Source organism: Euprymna scolopes, chromosome 15 (genome assembly GCF_053919585.1).
Source record: "Euprymna scolopes isolate OS-2025 chromosome 15, ASM5391958v1, whole genome shotgun sequence".
In the NCBI taxonomy this organism is placed as follows: Eukaryota; Metazoa; Mollusca; class Cephalopoda; order Sepiida; family Sepiolidae; genus Euprymna; species Euprymna scolopes.
Genome location: NC_136496.1, coordinates 108,190,498 through 108,204,038, shown reverse-complemented (window position 1 = coordinate 108,204,038; position 13,541 = coordinate 108,190,498). Strand labels below are relative to the sequence as shown.

The 13,541-nt window shown below is 34.1% G+C and overlaps 1 protein-coding gene across 3 annotated transcripts in view; it reads left to right on the top strand.

Annotated features, from left to right (window-relative positions):
• Positions 1-4,497: 4,497 nt before the first annotated feature.
• The window catches only part of LOC145294060 (orexin receptor type 2-like), a 49,698-nt gene continuing 40,654 nt past the window's right edge, over positions 4,498-13,541 (top strand). Inside the window, exon 1 of one of the 3 annotated variants that reach the window (XM_080141058.1) lies at positions 4,498-4,546. The gene's annotated coding sequence lies outside the window, so the exon portion shown is untranslated. Of the gene's footprint in view, positions 4,950-13,541 lie in introns of all 3 variants that reach the window. The other 2 variants (XM_080141056.1, XM_080141057.1) reach the window with 2 other exon arrangements.

The window sequence follows — 13,541 nt, the reverse complement described above, 5'->3', positions numbered from 1 at the left end:
GACTTGAAGACATCCAAGTTGTAGTCCGGTGGGAAGCAGGCAGACGGAACAGAGTTCTTTCTGTAGTAGGAGAGGTTAAATACTAACCCATTTCTTGTTACGTCAGGCTGTAGCACTGTAAAGAAGATATGGACAGTTATGTACACAAAAGAACTAGAAGAATTAGCTTCTGTATGGAAATCGCTCCAGACAATGGGTGAAGCCACTTGATGTAAGCAGCTAACAAGAACGAAAGATGGTTATCGCAAAGATTAGAGGCACCTATTATCCTTAGTTTTTAAAAAAAGACAAATCTAGAATTAGGAGGAAAACAGTCAACAAGATATCTTACAGTGAAGTATTAAAACAGCAAATTTATGAATTCTACTATCCCAACGAGTCAAACGAGCTGGAACAAAGGAAGCAGAGAGCAGACAATTGTGAAGAATACATGCTATAATAGTATTTATAGAAAAGACTAAGACTAGAAACATCAGGGTTGTGGGAGAAAGGGGGTTTACAAAGAAAATCAAATGAACAAATCATGAGAATATGCAACAATTGTGTCAAAAGATGTGACTACGGAAAGTGAATTAATTATTCTTAGGTTGATAGATGGAACACAAGATAAATCGCACAAATATAAAATACTAGAAGATATACCCGGCGTTTCCCGGTATTAAATGTACCGTTATATCCCTCCCTTTAAAAGAAAATGAAGTAAAATAAAACGGAAAGAAACGGAGACATATACATGCGAGTATTGCTTATATATATATATATATATATATATATATATATATATATATATATATATATATATATATATATATATATATATAAACAGTTTACTTCATATAAGTAAAAAAAAAAAAAAACGCAATAACCGCTAGATCTACTTTCCAGGATACGTAAAAGTGTTTTCAAACCTCGCGAAACCGAGAAGTCGCAAACAAAAAATTAAAGCAGCAACAGACAGCGCACGAAGCCACTTGATGTACGGAGTAAAAAAATAAAAAGAACAGATTTTGACTCAGAAAACAGCAGTTCTTCTTCTTTGTCAGAAACATCACTCATGGAATGTGAGGACTAAAGGACAAAAATAAGGGAAGCGAGATTTACTAGGCTGCTGAAAGTAAACGATTAAAAATGGAGTAGAATTAAATACTGTGCCGACCCGTATACTTTTAACGCGCGGAAACTGCACGATTTTTAATTTCATAATTGTATTTAAATTATTGTCTTATCGACACACGAAAAACAAGAATGGCCACCGAGATCGTTAAACTTCATTAAATTTAGGCGGTTATATGTGATTTTATGTGATGCCTTTGTTTATTTGTTTGTTTGTTTGTTTGTTTTATATACTTGAGACTTAGTGATGGAGTATTTCTTTTACTATAATTTCAGCATGAATTTACCCTCGACCATTTTGGTTCTAGATTAGCCGAGAACATGAAATAAAAGAAATGTGTCCAGTCTTGAGGAAAGTGCTCAAACTGCACAAGATCATTTTCAGACTTTTGTTTTATTTTACTTTGAAGTTCTCAGAAATCAAGGTGTCCACTACTTGGAGCTAACACTTGAACTCTATATGACATACATGGATGTTCGAATCTTCCATTAAATTTCATTATCTCTCAAACACTGAGTTAGTAAAGAGGTTCAAACGATAAATTTCCTTTCCCAAATTAACCATTTTCATTATTTTAAGATTTTTTTTCATTTTTCTTCCTCTTTTTCTTCTAGGGGGTGGGATATCCAACCATATGCCTAATATTTACCCCTATTTTAGTGAGTCCAACCAAGAGATCGTTTTAGGATTCTAGCCGTCCCTTTAAGTACAATCGTTTGTATTTCACTTGCACTTGGTTTACCGGGTATACTTGCTAAGTACTTTTTAAAGTTCTTTTTCAGTTGCTCCTATGAGGGTTAAAATGTTATATATTAGAACCCCACGCTAGTAAGTAGCGATTATGTTAACTCGTATGAATTTTGGCGAGGGTCACATTATTACATGTCAGGATGACCTGACACTAAACGATAATATACCAGATGCAAGTGGGGAGCCGAAGTTTTGTTTCCGATACAAAACGCGCTGGAAATGCACGTGTCTGAATGATATGATATAGAGATGATGCCACGCATGGGAGGAGGCAGAATAAAGTTTCTAGGCAGTCCATCGTTGGGAGCGGTGCAGACAATGTGTACCCGGCAATGTAAAAATCTCAATGTTGCCTCGAGATTCTGTCTGTGTGTCGCTATCATTAAAACTACGTTTGAAAACAAAAAATGGGTGATTAATTGGATATTGCTTTCTCGACTCAAGAGTGAACTCCCTTCCTCTAAATAAAAACTTTGAAACATCAGCAAGTTTACATGGTGTTCACATGCACGAGTACTTTTGTCTAAAGGAGGCCAGGGATAAACAAACAGGAGATGATCACGGTTAGTCATGGATGACAATGGAAGCAACTATGAAAGGAAGACCGTCACGCAAACAGCCTGCGTAAAGCGTATTATATAAAGGTATTTTTTTACATGGAAACCGCCCTAGACAAGACATGAAACCACTTGAGGCAATGATCTAAAAATAGAAGTACTTCAAGGTCAAAAACTTGCTTATGATGAGGGCTAGACGAATTAGATTGTGACCCAGAGAACAGCAATACTTCCTCCTTAGTTAGAAACATCGCTCTTTGAATGTGAGGACTAAAGGACAAAATAGGGAAAGCGAGAGTTAAGCAGCCGCCGAAAGTAAACTCACGATTTACTTTCTATTGTTCTTAGTTTTATGTGTGTCTTGATCGCTCATTGACGAAAACGCACATGCGCAAAAGTATACGTTTACGTAAACGACGAAATGTGAACTGTTTGCTTAACGTTAAAAGGTAACAGAAAGTATAGGATGGGCAAATCCTTCACATGTTTAATACGTGATATCTAGCATCTGAAAATAGTGCAAGGATTATGAGATTAGCTAAAAAAAGACGAATCAAGAAGCTTAACCCTTTCTTTCTTGAACGTTGACGTTTACACAGTAATCTTATATAGAACTACAATCTCCTTAACTATTATTCGTTCCTGCATTATAAAGAGGCCTACAGAAGAATCATGAGAAACTGTTTCGCCGCCGGTTTTGAGTGGACCGGAAGCGGAATTTTTTCTTTCGTTCTTTCTCTCTTTCTTTCTTTCTTTCTAGTCAGAATCTCTGAGTCCTAGAATAGATTTCCAAGAGATGTAGCAAATGTACTAACGATTCAAGGCGAAATTGGGCATGTGCTGGCTACTGTATCCTCTTAGTTATACCATAGTTTCTTTAAATTGCAACTGAAGCATGCTTGTTTTATTGTTTACAAAATGTATTGAATTTATCATAATGGTTAGAGCGTTCACCAATGTACCAGGAGACCAGGTTTCAATCCTCAGGTGAATCATACTAAAGATTTTTTTTTAAATGGTCCTTAATCCCGTTTTGCACTCAGTATTATAAGGGAGAGAATCAAAGTGGAACATTATTTGGGAAGAAGTGGCGCACTCTCTTACATCGGTGTAGTCGCTAATGAAAATGGAGCCTTTGTGTCGCTCTTGAATATGGTAAACCACTTTACATTTGACATATCGTGATCAAGGAAAAGCGTAACATTAAGTTCTATCTCATTTTACATGCAAGTCTACACAAGAAGAGATGTCACTTTATAGCGAGGAAAATAATGCGCTAGAGTCAAGATTGTCTGCTCTTTTTTTCTTCCGGTTTCTGCTGTCCATTTAGCGGAGTGATTAGACATTCTCAAGCGGGTAAGAAAGCCATTCTTAACATGTGGAAACGGAAGAACTTTCACATTATATGAGACGAGGATGGTTATTAATTAGAAGGGATCATATCTTGCTTATCACCGTCATTCCGTCTGCGAAGCTGAAACGGGAAGTCAAAAAGAGCAGTCAAATGCCCATTTTACTGACCGTGTTCTCTAGAATATGTATTCTATAATTCATAAGTTCATTAGTTTAGGAGTTTCCGTCACACACACGTGCGCGCCGTCCGGTTAAAATAGTGTTGTATTTTATTCATAGTTAAAGTATATAGTAACATTTCTTAAGAGAACAGAGGTTTATTAATTCAGATTTAGTAGAACAACAGATATGTGAGAGGGAGGAAGAGGTATAGAGAAAGGAATAGATGAACAGGTGAACTTGCGAAATATATGAAAACTTTATTTTAGCTGAAACTTAAAAAAAAATGTTTGTAGTTATTCTCTCGCCCGTCATTGATGGGAACTCGATTTAAACTGTAGGTGTGCGTGACGAGCAATAATATTTTGCTTTACTTGCCACCGAGGAGACCCCACCCTCAGCACAACCACTGACGATTTTCAAAAGACAACACAGACACAGTCACACAAACGGATGGACGGACACACACACACACACACACACACACACACACACACACACACACACATATATATATATATATATATATATATATATATATATATATATATATATATATATATATATATCACATCCGGGTGAAAACACTACTACCAACAACAAGTCACACCTGGTACGATTTCTGATCGTTTTGTTTTTTATCTTTTTTTTTTTAATTGTGTGTTTTAAATACAGCAAACAGAATATAGAGAAATAATAGGCCCTCTATTCAAACATGTAATTAGTTACACATTTTATTTATTTATTTATTGATGTTTACTGTTATGTTTTTTTGTTGTTGTTTTTTTACCTGTCGATGTGACGATGGCGGAAACGTGATACTAATGTATACTGGCCTGTAAGTGGCTTGGTATATCCAAGGATTATTTTTTTTTTATATTATCTTGTGGATTGGACCATTGAAGCGTCAAAACACGTGAATTTCCTTTCAGAAAAAAAAAAAGAAAAAAAAAAGAGGACAAACCCAGGAATGGAAAACAATTTTTAAAGGGAATATTTACTTCTAGATTCTCTTGGTAAGTTTCAATTTCTATTTCTTTAGTTTGTCAAATTTTTTTCATCACTTGTCCCTTTATATATATATATATATAAAGTGACATAGGAGGGTATATATACACACAAAGGGGCATGAGAGGGTAAAACACTCATATATATATATATATATATACTAGCAGAGAAACCCGACCAACGAATGTTTTACCCTCTCATATTATAGTGTCATCGAAATCAGTAAAATCGCCCGAAGTTTCTTTGTCCACAATACATTGTAGTCTACATTGCTCTGTAGAGAACCTACCGTTGATTTTATAAAATTGTTTTATATTGTTTTATATAAAAGCTTGAATTAAAGTTTCGTTCAATTGTGCTCTTAAGAGAAACATTCATTTCGAACGCGCCTCTTTTATATATCAGATCTTACTGTTGATTTTATATGACGGGCCTTGCTGCTTCTGCAGTAAGAAAACTTCTCGAAAGCACCTGTTATGTTAGGCTGTATAATGCGTTTACTTTAGTTAGAGTCGCCTGTTGGTTCTTTCATCGGATTTTTCCGATTCTCGATACTTATCGAAGACATTCCTATACAAATCCTGCCAAAGAACACTGCCAGGCACATAAAGCATATTTGTATGAAGTTTAAAAAAAATCAATCCGGCCGTTTAAGAGTCCACACGTAACGAACCCCCACACATACACATACACAGACACAGACACAGACACACACACACACACCTCACTGGTCTTTTTATTATTATTATTATTATTATTAATATATATATATATATGTATATATGTGTGTGTGTGTGCGTGTGTGTGTGTGTGGGTGTTAAAACAGGTAATTAGTAAAAACCTATACATATATATATATATGTATATATATATATATATATATATATATATATATATATATATATATATATATAAAGTTAGGTATGTGTATGCGTTTATACGCATATATATGCATGTATATATATGTTCTGTTTCTGCTCTGACAGACTGGTAGCACTTGTGTTCCCTCGACGTAAATACATCCGAAAACCCAGGTGAGAATGTGCCTCTTTTACAAATACTTTAATTGAAAGTGCTCGGGCGAGCTTTAAGCACTAGTTCAACCTCGACGTAAATACCTCCGACAAGCTCCCTGATCTTTCTTATTTATATTTATATCTCAGCAGTAGATTGAAAAGCATATCTTATTTTTCTTTTATTAATATTATTGGAATTTTTTCCTTTTTTCCTTGTACACATTTTTGTGAATTATTGCATGGATTTCTGCCTTTGGATTATTATGGACCATCTTCTTCCAATTACGGGATTTCCTTGGATTTTACTTGTGCAAATGGAAATTCAATTAACTTTCTTGAAGTTATATATTTTGATTTTACCGTCACTGGATTATTTATCTTCCACCAGACTATCCATTCACGTGTAATCACCTTTTTCTTCACCATATTCCCTCTGCTTCACTTTTTTTTTTTTTGTTATCAAGTAAGATCTTTGACTTACTTGTTGTTTCATGAAATACTTTTGCATGCAAAATCCGATCCCGCATTTTGCTAATTCCTACCCTCTGATGAGAAGAAAAGTATTTCTTCGAAACTCCGCGGATTAAGGACTATCCAATTATCTAGTGTTTCCTTTTCAGATTAAATATGTTTTTAACTCATTTCAAAGTGTTTTTAACATGTTTTATTAACTGTTTGCTCGTATATATATATATATATATATATATATATATATAAAATATATTTTAGTCATCGACATACAGACCTGTTTCGTTGTATCACAACTCATCAGTGCCGCTAGACTAACACCTCTCCCAAGCCGAGGATCGAACCTAGAACCGTCGTGATGACAGTCGGCAGTCCTACCCCTTGACTACAGAATCGGTGGCCGAAATTAACCTGTCCGAACGATTATTTAAAATAAACATCCGTCCGCTACTCGTAGAGGGCTCAAACGTTTGTTTGTAAACAAATATATATATATATGGCGATTCGATGGACCTTACCTCGTGTTCACAAGCGAGAAAGTATGTATTCAACTCTCAAGGCTTGGCCTGTCTATTTAAACATAAATTTGATGGCCCTCTAATCGAGCTTCAAGAAAATTATAAGTTTTAAGGTGGACGCTTGATATTACCGCTCCTAGTGAAGCAATCTGTTAATTTAAACCAACGGGCCACTATCCACCGAACGATCACGTTTCGCCGACTCATTACTCACTTTTTTTTTTTTTTTACGGATATATCTATGTGGGCGCGTATATATGTGTGTATATATATACATACATATATATATATATATATATATATATATATATATATATATATATACATTCTCTATATTACTGTATTTTATTTTATACGAGTCCACTCACCCATCACCCCTCAACCCTATTTCCTGCTATTCTAACCCCTTAACTGTCTGTATCCCTTTCTTTCACGCACCTGTAATAATGTAGTGTTTATATTATTATTATTATTGGTGTTGGTCGTGGTGATATTTGAAGGTGGTAGCAGAAGAATTACCATTATTATTACTACACTGCTTTTATCGCTATTACTATTGTTATTACTATCATTGTTTTTGTTCATCATTATTATTATAATCTTCATTATAATTGATATCATTATTACCAATACTGCTACCATTATCTCCATCTTGAATGTTATTATAGTATTTTGAATTTAACTTTATCATAACGATTGGTAACATTATATTTAATGTCTAAATTTAAAGTTTACTTTTAATTTTGCCTTATTTTTATTTTATTTAATTTATTGTATTTTTCTTAATATTAATTTTTTTTTTGTTAATCTTACATATAACAAGAATAAAAAAGCATTGGAAATGCAAAAGGATATAGGGATGGTATGCCAAAAAGTATACAAACAAGATAGCTATGAATGGCTAGGCACATGGAAATAGAATTGCATCCAAAGTATAGCCCTATAGCTTTTCTCCAATCTTCATTCCGTGCCATCATTACAGTTGTAAAAAGCTATAGGGCTATACTTTGGATGCAATTCTATTTCCATGTGCCTAGCCATTCATAGCTATCTTGTTTGTATACTTTTTGGCATACCATCCCTATATCCTTTTGCATTTCCAATGCTTTTTTATTCTTGTTAATTAGTATTTTTACTTACAGTCTTATTTTTAAACTTACATTCATGATAGTATTGTCTTTTTTAGGAGGCGGCTCATTGCCGCCTCCATTAGTAGCAGGTCGCTTCCTGCTGGGTTTTAGGTCTTTGGGTTTTGGGCCTTAGGAGTTGCCTCTTGGCCCTCCATCGGTTCTATATTACATAGAGAGTTCTACCGCCTCTCTGATAAAACAGTTAGAGTATTATAAAGTTCTAAAATGTTCATACCTTCACTATTAAATTTTTCTTGACTTTCTTGCAGTTTCTTTTGCGGTTAATTTAACTTATTTCCTTTGGCGTTTGGTGAGTTCTTAGAAGAACTGGTCTGATCTACTTTTCTTAGCGAGCGAAGAGATTCAGCTGCATTTAACAATGGTTGCTATAGTGTATTTTTGCGCATGCGTGAGAATTTCAAGTTTCCTCCTTATTTTTCAATAGTTTGACAGTAGTCATGTGTCTTTCTGCCAAGAGCGACAGACGTCAGTGTTAGCCGTGATCGTCTAGAGGTTAGGACCCCACGTTGTGGCCGTGCTAACTTAGGTTCGAATCCTGGTCACAGCATTGACATTTTGTACATATTTTACAGTCCAAAATCTGAAGAATTATTTGTTTTTATAACATTGTTTTTTGACGTCGTACTTGCAGATAGGTTACTCTTATAACAATTTTGATCAACTGAGATAAAGATTTCGTGGTTTCATTAACGCTGGTGGGTTACTGTTTAAAGAAAAAACCTTAACGTTCACCTCAAATATTCAGCGTCCAAGAAATATAGGCCACTGGCAAACTGGAACGTCTGTGAGCATCCGGTGTATTATTTGGAGCTGTCCCTTTTGAGAGAAGTTCCGTGTTCGAAGTGGTCTGTCTACATTGGGTATATAGTGTTTAAAACTTGTTATTACACGTAATCTTATTTAATTATGGAGTTAGCTAAAAAGCGATGGGTCACTGCACTTCTCCGTGTAAAGAGCAGTCGATTGATGCTTGAACTGTTGTCAGAGACCGTTCGTACACCGAGATACATCGTCTCAAAAGAAAGAAGAAAGAAGAAGAAAGAAGAAAGAAGAAAGAAGAACAATTGGCCATTTTTGTACCCTTTTTTTCTGCTCTCTTTTGACATTTTAACCGACGTTCTGACACTCGCTGGATTCGTAAGACACTTCTCTGTAAGAATATGTGCTTTTTGAAACTTATAAGTTGATTTTAGTTGAGATTTGGATAGTTTTGTTTTGTAGGCGTATATAGGCGTGTACGGGCCATCCCTATATAGAGAGTGCTACCGCCTCTCTGATTTATTTCCAAATCTATTATTGCGACTATTATTATAACTGTCATTACTATTATCCCCCATACTACGATAATCACCCTACTACTATTTGGTATATTTTTACCACTCTCATAAGTAAATATGGTTGCCTTACTACCCCATTTTAACATCAATATTTATACTTAACCTTTTACTCCATATTATAAGCAATCATAGCCATTGCCTTCCTAATCCCTGACCGACCCCTCATGATCATATTCCCTATATCATAACAGCAGAAAATTATAAATATACTGCCGCATACTACCTCTCAGTTTTACAACCTTACTCCCCCCCAATTAATTAAAAAATTACCCACTCCATAGAAGATAGACACCACATAAACCGTTAAAATTAATTACCACACAGCAACAATACACCCCCTATTCAACCATAATACATTAATACTTAATCTCTATACTATGCTAAAGACAATTTATATTCTTATATATCATACTATATATGATAAGCTTCTCCTTATTTACTTAGAATCCATTAAAGCTTCCCCCAGCACTCTATAACTCCTCTTATCCTTTTCATCCCTAACGAACCTTACGCTAGACGCTGCATCTCCCCCATGCTACCTAGCACCTTCTCTGCTCTTCTGATGAGAAGCGTTAGGCTTCGAAATGCCTTGGCGTAAAGAGTCCCGTCTATCCCCCAAATTTCGCCTGTATTCCACTATTAAATAAATGATCCACTCTATATCTACCTATATATAGTTTTGTGTTTTCATTTCATACTCTTGTCTTATTATATAAGCTCCAAAAATTATTGTTGAGCTTGACATTATCCAGTTAAGTCTCCTTTTATGGAATTGATCTTTCTCTTTTCCTTTTACTTAAAGCTATATATATATATATATATATATATATATATATATATATATATATATATATATATATATATATATATATATATATATGCGGTTATCTTTCCTTACACAGTGTACTTTGGTTTTGGTTTAGATCTCAGCTCCAGTATTGTTTACTTCTTGTAAGTAAACAGTTTAGAAAAAACATAATACTCGTATGCACGTGTTTCTGATTATTTTTATAATCGGGCAACGCCGGGTGGCCTGGTAGTGCATATATATATATATATATATATATATATATATATATATATATATATATAGTATCCGGCCACCCGGCATTGCCCGATGTATATATATATATAACTACTTAATTTACTCACATAAAATTAATATACGAAAGTATAGATTTATGCGTAAACTTTAAGTATTTACTTCAGAAGTGCTCAATACATAGGTAGAGCTAGTTAGTAATTTATAAATATATATGGCGATTAAGCTACACTGAATATTCCGCGTTTCATCCACTCTAGGGCTCTTCAGTGTAGCTTAATCGCCATATATATTTTATAAATTACTATATATATATATATATATATATATATATATATATATATATATATATATATATATACAAAAGCGAACGTGTCTGTGTGTGTCTGTGTGTGTGTATGTGTACATTTCCTACGCAATAACTCTGTCAATTTTAAGTCTACAGACTCGAAATTGAATATACAGCGTACTGAGATTTTGGATGTGATTGGTTTTCGGACAAAGATTTGGCGATTAAGGGATCAAAGTTCAACGATTTGCCCTTTGAGAACTCCACAAAACTCCTCCTACAATTTTGGGTCTAAACCCCGTAAAATTTTAGATATAGGTTCCTTGGACATGGATCTAACTTAATAACTTGATTTGAGCCCTAAACAATAAATCTTAAGGTATCAAAGTTGAAATTGACCTTTTTTGTTTTTGTTTTTTTGCTCAGCATACACCTCAAAACAACCGGGCGACGCCGGGAACCCATGGTAGTATATATATATACTAGCAGGCCACCCGGCGTTGCCCGATCATGAAAATAAATATTATATTTTAATTCATATATATATATATATATATATATATATATATATATATATATATATATATACAATACAATTTATTTTACAGACAGCTCTCCTCAATAAAGCTACTCTTTTATTTCTTGATTTTACCATTATCATCCATTATTTCTCCTGTTTTTTTTTTGTTTTTGTTTTTTTTAATTATTGGATTTAATTGTATATCTCCTCATATCCCGCATATATTAAGTCCACATTCCCTGACATATAAAGACAAAACACGTAACCCCCTAATCGTACTCAAAGCTGTAATTACCAAGTTTAGCTTATACTACCTTCATCGCAATAGCTCCCCACACACTCCTTCCTCCAACTCTATACTATTTACCCTCTATCCAATAGATCTCTATACCACTGTCCTAATGTTCCCACCGCTAGATGTCACATTTCTAATTTGTTACCAAGCGCAACCCTCTTCTCTTCTGACGAGAAGCATTAGGCTTCGAAATACCTAGGTATAAAGAGTATTTATACCCATTCCTATTCATGTATTTCCCTTATTGGATTGATGATTATTAAATCTATCTGCACTAGTATATACTTTTGTATTGTCATTGTTTTTTTCTGTTGAGCGTTTTATTAGCACGATATGTCTTCATTGAAAGAATTTCCTAGTTTCTCTTTTATTCCCTCATATATATAAGATTAACTTCTAATTACGAGATACGTATCCTAGGCAATATAGGCGGCACGTTATATTTTTACTTTTTTATCCCGGAAGCCGCATGCTAATCCAGCATCTCCAAACGTAATAAAAATGTAAGTTATAACTCAACGCTTATGCCCTTCCTGAGACGGATATTCTGCTAATATGTATATATGAAGGAAAAGTAGTTTGCTTGAATCATTGCTAATAAATAAATGATGTTAATGGGTAGAGTAAAATTACACATCCCTATGCACAAATAACACATTGATTGAAATGCCGAACTAATTTAAACTATGTCCTATTTCTGCATGGCAACTTAACTACGTACTCATTTCTGTTTCCATTTCTTTTGTTTTTTTAGGGGGGGGGGTCTTTTCCTTTCTGAAAAAGAGAGTTTATTCTCGAAAAATATAAGGCTTTCACCGCCTCGGTTATCTCAAGCCGCAAGTCTATTTTATTGATCTGTATTTGGGATTAGTCTGGAAAATAAATGGATATATGAAGATATAAAAACAAAGACGCTATATGAACCTCTCTTGTTTGTTCATCTTTGTCGATACGTCATCATTATTTAAACATCCGGTTCCTTGCATTACTCTAACTTTCTTATGGCGTTCCACATTATATATATATACTAGCGGCGGTACCCGGCGTTGCCCGGGTGTTTGTTTCCGGGACGGGGGGGAGTTTTAAAAAATGTTATGGTAGGTAAGTAGGAAGGATCAAACCCGGAGTCATGAGTAAAAGTAGGAAAATAAAGTGTAAAAAAAAAAAAAAACATCTGCAACGTTAACAGTTCGGCCACCAAGAAAAGTCCATTCCAGTTGTTTAGGAAAAAAAAAAAAAAAACCACTATGGTAGGTCGGCGCGAACGTGAAAATATAATGTGAATTGTCCAGCACCCTAACCACTACTCCACAGAGCACTGCAGCTTAGTTTAGTGATTTTAAATAACTTAACATGATAGAACTACGAAGCCAAACCGGTGTTCTCTTCTCAACTGTTCCTTGTGAACGATCTCCAAACGGTGTTAAGTGGTGGCAGGGGGAGGAGGAATTTTTAAGGGAGAAAATATTTTACCACTTCCATTGATCTTAACCGATGTTGGCCGTGACTTCTCAGCAGAAAAAGTATAGAAATCTAAGATTATTGAGGAATTTGAGAACTAATAAGCCTATAACAAACCTCAGATATTGTTCTGCCGTTTGTGCATAATGTATTTGCATGAAATATCTTGATTTTTAATCCTATTAAGGTCAAAATCCCACGGGAAAAAATGAGTTCATTTTATTTATATAATAATATATATAATAATAATAATAATATATATATATATATATATATATATATATATATATATATATATATATATATATATATATAATAAAAATTACAATAAGTTTACCAAGGTAATCAAAATGGTAAACTTAAAATATATTATAAATATTAAAGAGTTAATATTTACAAGTAACATAAACTCAGCCAGATGTAAAAGCTCAATAAAACCGAAAAGGAAATAGAGCTTATAATATGAACAAATGATTAATAAAACATGTTAAAAGACATCTTGA